The following is a 10677-nucleotide window of genomic DNA, read 5'->3' on the forward strand; positions in this document are numbered from 1 at the left end:
TACGGCAATCGGTTATCGAGGGATCAGAGTTTATAGTGTGGCCGTATTGTTGTGTAACTTTTTAGTACTGGCGCATCATTGACCTCCTTTATACACTTCAGGTGCCCCTGATAGTGAAATATCTATGTTTTACTTGGGGATGAGAGTGGGTGAAGGACTTTCGTTCTGTACTTCCCGGTCCTCCTCCTCTGCGTCTCAGGACTTCCATATCATTAGCAGTCTCTTGAGAAACCCCCCTTTCGAGGTGATTTCGAATGTGGAAGCACTCACCCAGATAAAACTCTCCAAAGTGTGGATGCAGTTCTGCTGGAATTTTATGAGCAAAATGATACCGTGACCTAAAACCAAGTGGCTTCGCTCTTGGCAACCCCGCAGAGGACTGATGCTTGGTTCAAAGGCAGAAATATGTCTATCCCAGCATCTAAGGCATACAGCCAGTCCACTTATGCGGTAAATCCTAAAGCTAACTGGAAAAAAACGTTAAGCAGATTTGTACTACAACAATTTTACTGGTAACAAGTACACAGACAGAGGCAACAAACTTGAAACTGTAGCGAGAAAGAGGTATGAGGAGCTTGAGGGTTGTCAGGTGGTGGAATCAGGACTTTTAGTCCGTCCAGAAATTCCTTGGGTGAGAGCAAGTTTGGATGGAACAGCTTTGGTTGATGGCAGGTTATTAAGAAATGTTGAAATTAAGACATTTAAGGATGGTGAGACTTTGACGGCAGCTGAGTTTTTGGATCAAAGAACAGTGAAGACCTTGGACAACAATGTTAATTTGAAGAAGAATACTGACTATTTTGCCCAAGTTCAAATAGGTATGGCTTTGATTGGCATCCCAGAATGTGATTACATTGTGTATTCTCAGGCTGGTAATGATTATCTTAAAGTACGTGTTCCTTTTCATTCGGATTATGTGTTCAATCTCTTAAGTAGATTGTGTGATGTTTATTTTGATCATTTTCTTCCTCTAATGATGGAGGATCATTATGCTAACTCTTAAACCTCTGTTGAGGTGCTTTTTCCTTCGATTTTTTTCTCCTGACATTTGTCATAAAACTGATTTTTTTGTATTCTTGAACTATTTGATTTGTCCAGAAATATTGTCTTCACCTAGTTTTTTTTTCTCTTGCTCAACGGTGATGTTATAGTCTATGTATTTTGATGTGCCAGTATCAAGTTACCAGTGTGAAGTTTTATTTTCAATGTTTTACTATAATATTTTGCATTTTACCAATGTTTTTGATCCGTAATGCCAAAGTAACTTTATTTTATGTATCTAATCAGAAAATATACTAGGATTTCTTTTGCAACAGCTTCATTTACGTTTTTTTCTCTCAAAAGCAGTGTCTGTGGAGAAGTACGTGGTTGACAATTCCATTTGTAAGTTAATATAACACAAAACAAGGAGAAAAGACAAATGTTGATGAACAGTTCTCAGATAAAAAGTTCTCAGTTCTTATTCACAGTTCAGTCTCTCTAGTCACAAACACAATACTTGTGTGTAATAGCATTACATGAACTTGTCAATATTCATGATTGGAGGTCCAAAATTAGTTAATCAACACACAATAAAAATAATTTCATCAGCATATGGGAGTAGCGTCCATTATATTGGACCCAGTATCATTTAATATGCCCGCAGGCGTTGAATCACTTTCTCAACATGACCTCTAGCTCTGGCAATGTCAGCATCATCCTTAGATAACTGACTTTCTTCTGAAGAAATTGAGGGCGGATGAGTCTTAAATTTCTCTGCAAGAGAGGACAATCTTACTTATGCACCTGCAAAATTACATTACTTCAACAAAATAAATTCAAAAATATCTACTGGGCGACACTGATTTTCAATTCTGTATTCTTTGTCCAGCATCACTCCATTTTGGTAGTCTAATCTATCCAACTCGCAGCTATCAATGACAATAAACTTGTCCGAGGCTCGTCCACCATATAAAGAACTTATCTCAGTTATTAGTCCAGATGGGGCAGTGCCAAGATTGACCTTCGCAGTGTGACCTCTCTTGTACTGGGAATACGTTAAAATTCTACATTTGAGACTCTTGTATTTTTCCATGCAATCCAGTACAATCCTGGTGAACTTGTATTTTGAAAATGATGATGGTAGGTTGGCTCGGATCGTAGCTTGATCAGGCCAGGGTATCACTGACTTCAACACGCGTGCTAGTAAAGGACATGTGTGCTTAAAATAATTTGTGGTTGGACACTCGTTTTCCCATCTTCAGTACTATAACCCACTTTTGCCGTAAACTTTCTTCCTTCGGAAAAAATGGAAGCTTACTTCGGGGGCATTATAACTAGAACACTGTGGAACGCTGCACGGGGTGTACGGGGTGTTTCTAGAGTTTTTCTGGGAGTGCGGCACCGACAAATAATCGTGGTCCATGATTTCCGCAACGTAAACAAAGATATACGAGCAACGAATGTGTCTGAGTTAGTGTGCTTCCAGGCGCGGCCGCCAGGGGCGCTGGGGAGAATCTTTGCATCGCCAATAGAATGCAAGTGGTATAAGCAAATGTTTTTCGCCTTGAAACCTTGTAATGGACTAACACCAAGTAAAATAAGAAATAGCCAAATTGATTTGACACCCCAAAGAAAAATTATTCAGTTCACTTTAAGGTAAATCTAGTACTAAAAGTATTCCTATATGACAAATCTTATCTAAATTCCTTTGAACTTTTCCAGACATGACTTAGGATTAATTGATGATAACCTTTGACAGGAGATGCAAAATTCAAGGACAAAGGAGACTATAGCTATGGATAACCCGGTGGCCAGTATCACAAAAGCTGGTAGTATTTCATGTACTGTAATTATTTTATGCTGGTGTTGACGTTGCTTTCCCAGAATGGCGCCGTTCAGCACCGACAAAGCGTTTGCCTCTCGCGTCCACTTCAAAATCAATCCCGCCTCGGCAGCGAACGTTGTCATGGTGTTGAAATCCTCTAAAAATGGAAAGCGCTTCCTGAAAATTAGGCTTCGCTGGAAATAGAACAAACACTCTGATTGGACTCGCAACATTTCGTTCCCTGAAATGCGATGGAGTAAATTTTGCTTGGCGCCCGGAACTGCCCAAACTCCTTCGCTCAAAAAATCCTCCCCTTCCTTCTCCACCTCGTACACGCTCGCCACTGCATTTCCCGAAGGATGGTTGATGTCGGAAATCACCTGTAGAAGGTATGCGGAGCCTCCCAGTTTTTGGTTCGATTCCAGGAGCTCCTTGGTGTTCTTTGGCCAAGAGGGTGAGCCAGGAGCCGTCATGACGCTCACTAATTGGGATTGGAAGGCGGCAGATACTGTTACTCCAGTAACGCACACGACCCAGTACAGCACTTTAACAGGAGGCGACGAAGGTGGTCGGTGGAAGCTTATGCCGAAGAAGCTCAGCGTCATGACCTCGAAGGACTGTCCCAGCGGCTTTCTGCGTCGTCCTGTTTAAAAAAAAAAAGATTGATACTTCAACTTCTGTACATTAACTTGCTCTGTAAACTCGATTGTTTCAGGCTTCACTTTGTAAAAATCCATTGCACACAATAAATAGTTATGGTAAGTTTTCACACAATTTATTTAGCACGACCGGTTTCGTCGCAGAGGCGACATCTTCAGGTACAAAAAATCGTGAAAAATCTTGAAAATTAAAAATCTTGAAAGGAATCTTGGAAATTCCCCTGAAGTTGAATAACGTCCCAACCCCATCGCAACCCTCCCCTACCAACGCGTAATAGCAATGAATAAACAACAAAATAAAAATAACGATTTCTGTACCTGAAGATGTCGCCTCTGCGACGAAACCGGTCGTGCTAAATAAAGTGTGTGAAAAAGTACCATAACTTTTTATGGTGTAACTTGCTCTGTGTCAAACTAAGCCAAGTTACGTTGCTGTTTACGCTTCAAGTGCCAGCAGTGGTCATTTTGTCCGGTATATTTTTTCTCTCTTATTGTGGTGGTGGTAGTATATAATTTATTTGGTATATTCTATTTAGAAGTACGGTTATTCTGTTTTATTTTTAATTCAAATTTACAATATCTTCAAATAATAAATAAAATTTTTAGACAATTTAGTTTTTCAACTTGAACACAAACTTTGTAAGGTAAACTCTTGAGTTCGTCTTTGCAATGAGCTGGTGATATAACTGTGCATTAAAAAAAGAATTTGTATTGAAGCATCGATAAAATCAGTTCTGAATTAAAGCTGTTACTCATAATGGGAGAAAAACCTGATTTCAAAGGGAACAAATAATAAATAGAACATTAATGATACCGGTCAAAGTGTCCACTATGGCACATTTAGGTATGTATGCAATTGTTTTCAAATTTTATGCAGCCGATGATAAATATTTTTGGCCTTTGATCGGAGGACAATAATTCGTTATAAGTGACAAAATATCAACAATTTTCAACCATCATGAAGGAAGAGGAAACCATTTGAAATTTAAAAACGGGCAAAATTACCGCTACGGTGCTTTTATTGTTAACGGCTTTGCTCTTACCTGCTCTTTCGATAGGGTTAGACAGTGCTGATAGAATCCACGTAGCTACGCTAGAGCTGGCTAAAACCGCCATAAGACCGAGCCAAACTTCTTTAGAGGCTATGGATATGAGTACAAACAAGAGGCCAGCGTTTTCATCTCTCACTGGAACGGCCCAGGTGAAGCAGTCTCTGCTGTGCGGTACTCCTGGGTCGACCACCGCCAGTCTCGCTGGAGTCGTGAGGATACCTGCCATGCCAACGTCACCGTCTCCAGCCGCCAGATCCCCTAGGATACCGATGAAAGTCCCGTTGGACAAGTGGAAACCGTGGGTCATGCCTCGTTTGGGCAGATGGAAGCGGGGACGGAAGTTCAGAGTGGCCGCTATCGCTTCCATGAGTTTTCCCTCAATGCCTCCAACGGATCGCAAATGTCCCACCTCTGTTTCGTTTGTGGGTAGGATCACTGAAGGCGGAAAGTTCATCGTGATGACATCCAGTGGACAGCGGTGGAAATCCACCACTTTGCCGAGGTCGCTAAATATGCCTAATTTCATTCCCTGCCCTGCACTCCAATCATCACGTCCGATGTTCTCTTTGAAAACTTTGCCGCACGATATTCCGCCGGTGTAGTGCGTAGTTGAGTAAACGCTTACTCGAGGATTATCTTTGATCTGAAGCACAGTCACAGCTCTGCCCACCCAATGTTTCCATATTTCGTGCAGAAGGTAATGTGACGTTTGGAAAGCGTGCTTTTGACTTATTTCCTTCGTTATTCCAACAATGACGGGTGCATTAGCTGACCACCTTGGATTTTCGCTGAGTTGGGAAAACATTTTCCGGCAGTTCCTTGGACGCTGGGAGAGAAATATCACCGATTGAAACTTTCTGTTGATTGGTGATGGGAACCGATCTGTGGGACGATGACTCTGGCTGTTTCTGAAGAGGTATTGTTCTTTTTGGGAATAAAGAAACACACTCACAGATGCATTCAAGTGTTCATGTATCTCACCCAACAAGCTGCCGCCGATATCTTTCGAGCTCGCATCCATCACGACAGCAATATTGTTAATACTCGTGAGGTAAACTTCTATCATGTTGATGATACAGACGATGATTGATTGAACAGTAGCATCCATTGCACTCTTGGAGACGAATAAAGTTTTTAAACTTTGAGTCGAAGTATTTTTTATCAAGTTGCCCGACTGAAGTAGATCGTAACCGTTTTCAATCGAAAATGACACCATGGTGCACTTAATTTTTGCACTGTAACTCAGTTGCTAACAATATTAATCGTCAATGTGCCAACTTTCTACGAATATGGGTATAAATTGCCTCTACCTAGGTAGTTAAGAAGTAACCCTTTCTTTGCATCGAGTGGTGATGAGTGCTCGGTGCAGTGCATCAGTACTGCATGCCTGATAGCGCAAAGGCATAGATTATATACCTCACTCTAGTTCTGAGCCATTTGCACTAAAGTGTGAAAATTTCCTGCCGTCCCAAGAGTAAGCAGGACCTACACCAATTTACCTTCATTTCCTGGCACCAATCGCGCTTCTAGATAAGGAAAGACTTTTATGCCTCCCTTCATGGGTCGATAAACATAGAAATGAGTTACTTTTTTCTTCTCTTACCGCTTGGAAAGTATGGTTACAGGATATATGATAATAATCAATCTTGTTTTATAATAGAAATCCCACACCATACAAATAGTATTCAATAAAAATTGATAAACGACTGTGCAAAAATTTCAATACCCATTAGAGACGTACTGGATACTGAGCATTTTCCGACTCTATACGTACCTGGAATACACTAGCAGATTGCATGAGCCACGTATTCTATTGCGCATTGAATAAGTCGCGAATCCTCCGTAAAGCTATGTTAATTGAACTATATTAGATTAAACAGATTCAACCATGTGCGTAGTTTCCACATTATTATGGAATAAGGGATCTGACATTTTTATAACAGCCATTGTGAGGTACATCACGCTTCGCCAATTAGAGAACTTTTCGTGCCGAGCGAAAAATAAATTTAAAATACCTCTAGAAATGTACTCAAGAATTTCTCCTCAAAGGTATCGACCTATGGAAACCTCGAAATGGAAAGACTTATTCTCTTTCTGGCCATGCCTTATTCAACTATTTATTGTTGTAAACACATGTTTGAAACTCTGAGCTGATAACAAATTGTAAGGTGTGTATCTAATGAGTTTTTAAAATGGCTTTCAACAAATATTAATTACGTATTGTATACAAACTGTGCTGTGCGGTATATTTTCATTCAACTATAAATAAATACATTCACTCTTTATATATTTTTTTGTGCTTATACTCTCACATTAGTTTGGAAGAGAGCTCTGCTAATGGTATGTTAGGTTTGAAATTCGATGATGTAATCAATAGAAATATATATCCACAATATTCCTTATATTTTCATTATAGCATTAGGCCAAATGTTTAAGTCTTTAGTTATCTATCAAACCCAATTGAAAGATAAATTTTTCCAAAAAGCTATTTCAAATTAATGGAAATATATAGAAGCTTTAAGGTCATGCATGTTCTGTGATATATCTTCTGAGAAATTTCTCAGGTACTGTTCCTATTCCTTAAATCACACCTTTTAATGGATAATATTGCCGAGAGACTAGATAGAAAATTGAATTCCCAGAGAATTATGTGTCACGCAATGCCATTTTAAAATATAGGCCTTGGTAAAACCTTCCCCGAGTTATTGCGCCAACTCCCTGATAGCATGTATCATCCTGCTCAGTGTTTCATCACCCTGCACGCTTTTCTCACATCGGATATTCGATATTGCCTTAATGATTTACAGTCTATCCGTATCGGGATTCCATGGGTGTAATTTCTTTTTTGTGTCTTTAAGTCATTTGCGCTAAAAGGTTCTGCATAGGTTCAATTTGTTCAGCCCACGTAAAATCTGAATTTACGTTTCTGCTTAACCCTGGTGTCACATTTATTTCAATTTTGGAATCGATAAAGTATCTGCGAAATTTTAGCTCTAGCCCATAATTTTTCCCAACCCAAGTATTTTTCTAAGCGAATTTACCTACCCTTGAGTTTTGAATGGAATAATTTTGTGCAGTAAAAGGATCTTTGGATGCAGTCAGACTGGCACATCTCTTTAGATATGCATATCGAAATCCATTAAAACTATTCTCCTCAATTAAAAATCTGCGATGGTTTCAAAATTTAGAACACAAGTTGAAAATCTTTGCCAATTAGAAAACCAAAAACGATCCATGCCTATTTCCTTTGAAATTTAAACTCCAATACTTTTTCTAGGAAATTTATTATAATTGTAATGCCCTCATGTATCCACCTTATATATATTCCACATGCACCTGACTTTAAAAGTAATGTCCTCTACAAAATCATACCATCTATATGATATTCTCCATAGTGTTCCTTGTTTTGAAAAATTGATTACATGGAAAAATTCCTATCCGGCTGAAAACCATATCGTATGGGTAATTGATCATTTCACTCACCAATCAACAGCCAATGCATTTATAACATTTGCATGTACTTTATATTGTACACTAAGATGTTCTTACGATATTTCTCTCACTTATCCTTGCTCATTTAATGGATAATATCAATTTAATTAGAAATTTATTCGGTGTTGGAGTTTTTGAGTAAGTACTTCCAATGTGTGATGTGCAAGATACGCACAAAAAAGAAAAGAAGATATTTCAGTTCTGCAATCAATTAATAAAAATTAATTGACCCGAGTTGAAGGAAATGTGGGTGTGGATAGGATGAGAAATGTAAGATGGGTAGAGGGGATGCTTGATGAGGAGTTTTTCAACTAAGTAAAAGAAAAGAAGAAAGATCACCTGTAAAGGAAAATTTAAAAAAATGATACGCGAAAGATACTAGATTCGATTCCGAATGATCAGGCGAGCTGGTGATGATAATTAAATCACTAACTTCAGATCGATGCTTTATGACGGAACAAAAGGAAGATCTCTGAGAAAAAAACATTCTATAAGACGTCTTACAGCTGACTGCCTGCCAACGACGCCGAAACACGTGGATCAGTGTCAAAATTTGACTTACTCAGTCAACAGAATAATTACGAAACACCTCGGGTGTGGAATTTTAAATTGATAACAATGATTTCAAATAAAAAGGAAAGGAAACTATTTGGTCCATGTGATGAGGCGAAATGTATAATAATTGTGGCACTAGAGGAGCTAGCTGATGGAGAGAGGAAGGAGAAGATTAAAGTTGAGTATCAGGTGAATATCAACAGCCATGAGGAAACAAAGAAAAAAGCTCGGGACGGAGGCGGGTGGAGATAGAATCGGTGCAAAGGGACCTGGAAGCAGTCAGAACACCAGATGATGATGACGATACTCTATGTCTGATTAAAACGTAGACCGTTATTTCCTCCTCGAGGATGGTGGCATCTGCAGGATATTTGGAGCACCTGTGGCCCTAGAATCGGAAGTAAAAATAAAAGCTCCGTCTTATTGATCGTATTGCGCAGCCTAAATCGGTACGTCATTTTCATTTATCCTTATTTCTCCGTCTTTAGGCCCAACTTCGTCCAAATTACTATAAAAATTAAGAGGTAAATTTTTGGCCATCGTTTCGATATATTTGTATGCCTTTTTCAGATCTATGAATTTATATGATTACATTAATTTGATGCATAATAATAAGATGGGTTATTGAAATTGTTTTCAATAATGAAGTAAAAAATAAAAAGAATTCAATTGTAAATTAATGAAAAAGAAGAGACAAGAATTTTGCGTAGAAATAACCTTACTGTACCATTGAAAATCATATTTAATGAAACATCTGTTACTCCTATTTTTCACTTAATAAGATGAATTCAAAGATAATTTCACCTAAAAAAATAAAGTCTTTTACTGCTTAATTTTTTATGAAACACGAAAAATAGAGCTTAAAATATCGCAAAGTAGTAAATATTATTAAAAATGTAATAGAATACAAAATTATTTATTCATAAAACAGTGAATTTCTCTGATGCTGTGTGATATTTAATAGACTCGACTTTAAACCTCAATCTAAATTTTATATTATGTCTAATTAAATGAATTCAAGTTTAGATGATCGTTTTAAAAACGCCACGCAATATGCCATGAGTCCGATATTTCTTTTTGAGTATAAATTAACGTTAACATATAGATTATAACCACATTTTGACGTGGAAGGATATTTTTAATATCAAATGTTTTCTTTACTTGCCATAGATCACCGTACGAATGACTGAAAACCGTGTAGGGTAGTTTTATGGCTTGCAATCTGATCTGATTTTTCGCGTGGTAATCCGTACTTCCTTTTGAATCCACACTAAATCTTTCACCTGTGGTGAAAATTATGCATATGATTTAAAATTGGCATTTGAATACTTTTGGAGGAAAATTAAATATTTTTTTTGATACCGATAAATATTATTTGACCTTGTGACTCATTTTCTCCGTTAGGATGCTTTATTCTTTAAGTCATGAAAACTGGCTTACCTAAGTAGTCAACGCAATAGCCAGATTTTGAATAAAATCAGACTCTTTAATTTACATTTTGATTGTTCGATAACGTATGATTTACACCAGGGAAACATTTTTCATTTTTAGCGTGACAGGTCAACGGTCACCTATCAGGTGAATGGAATAGGAATCATTTTTCACTATTATTTATCGTAGTCCAAACTGCTACGGTCTATCATCTGGAATATAGGAAGCTGAACAACTTTGGTGCAAGTAATGCTGAAATACTTCGTCTCTGAGTTTTTTTTATTTTTAAGCCTAAAAGTACATACATTCTTTTGCTCTTAATTTATTTGAATATTTAATCGTTTTTTTTTCTGTTCCTACCACAGATATAAAACATTTTGAACACCTCAAACAGAAATTTTTCCCTACGCAAATATTCCCCCATTAGATTCACCCCTGAAGCCATTTTCAAAAAAAAATATTTGTGTATTTGCAGAAAATGTTTAAGATATTCTGTCCATTCTAGCATCCTCTTCTCTTTGCTTATTCCTTAACTTCCTTGCAATCCATCTCAGATGGCTTTGCTGCGCGGATAGCTGGAAGGAAATGTAACGCGTTAGATGGTTTGCAAGGCAACGACTACATTCATATCCATGATTATATTTCATGGTGTTTTTATCACGTAGTATCTTTTGAAATGTAC

Source organism: Ischnura elegans, chromosome 9 (genome assembly GCF_921293095.1).
Source record: "Ischnura elegans chromosome 9, ioIscEleg1.1, whole genome shotgun sequence".
NCBI classification, from domain to species: Eukaryota; Metazoa; Arthropoda; class Insecta; order Odonata; family Coenagrionidae; genus Ischnura; species Ischnura elegans.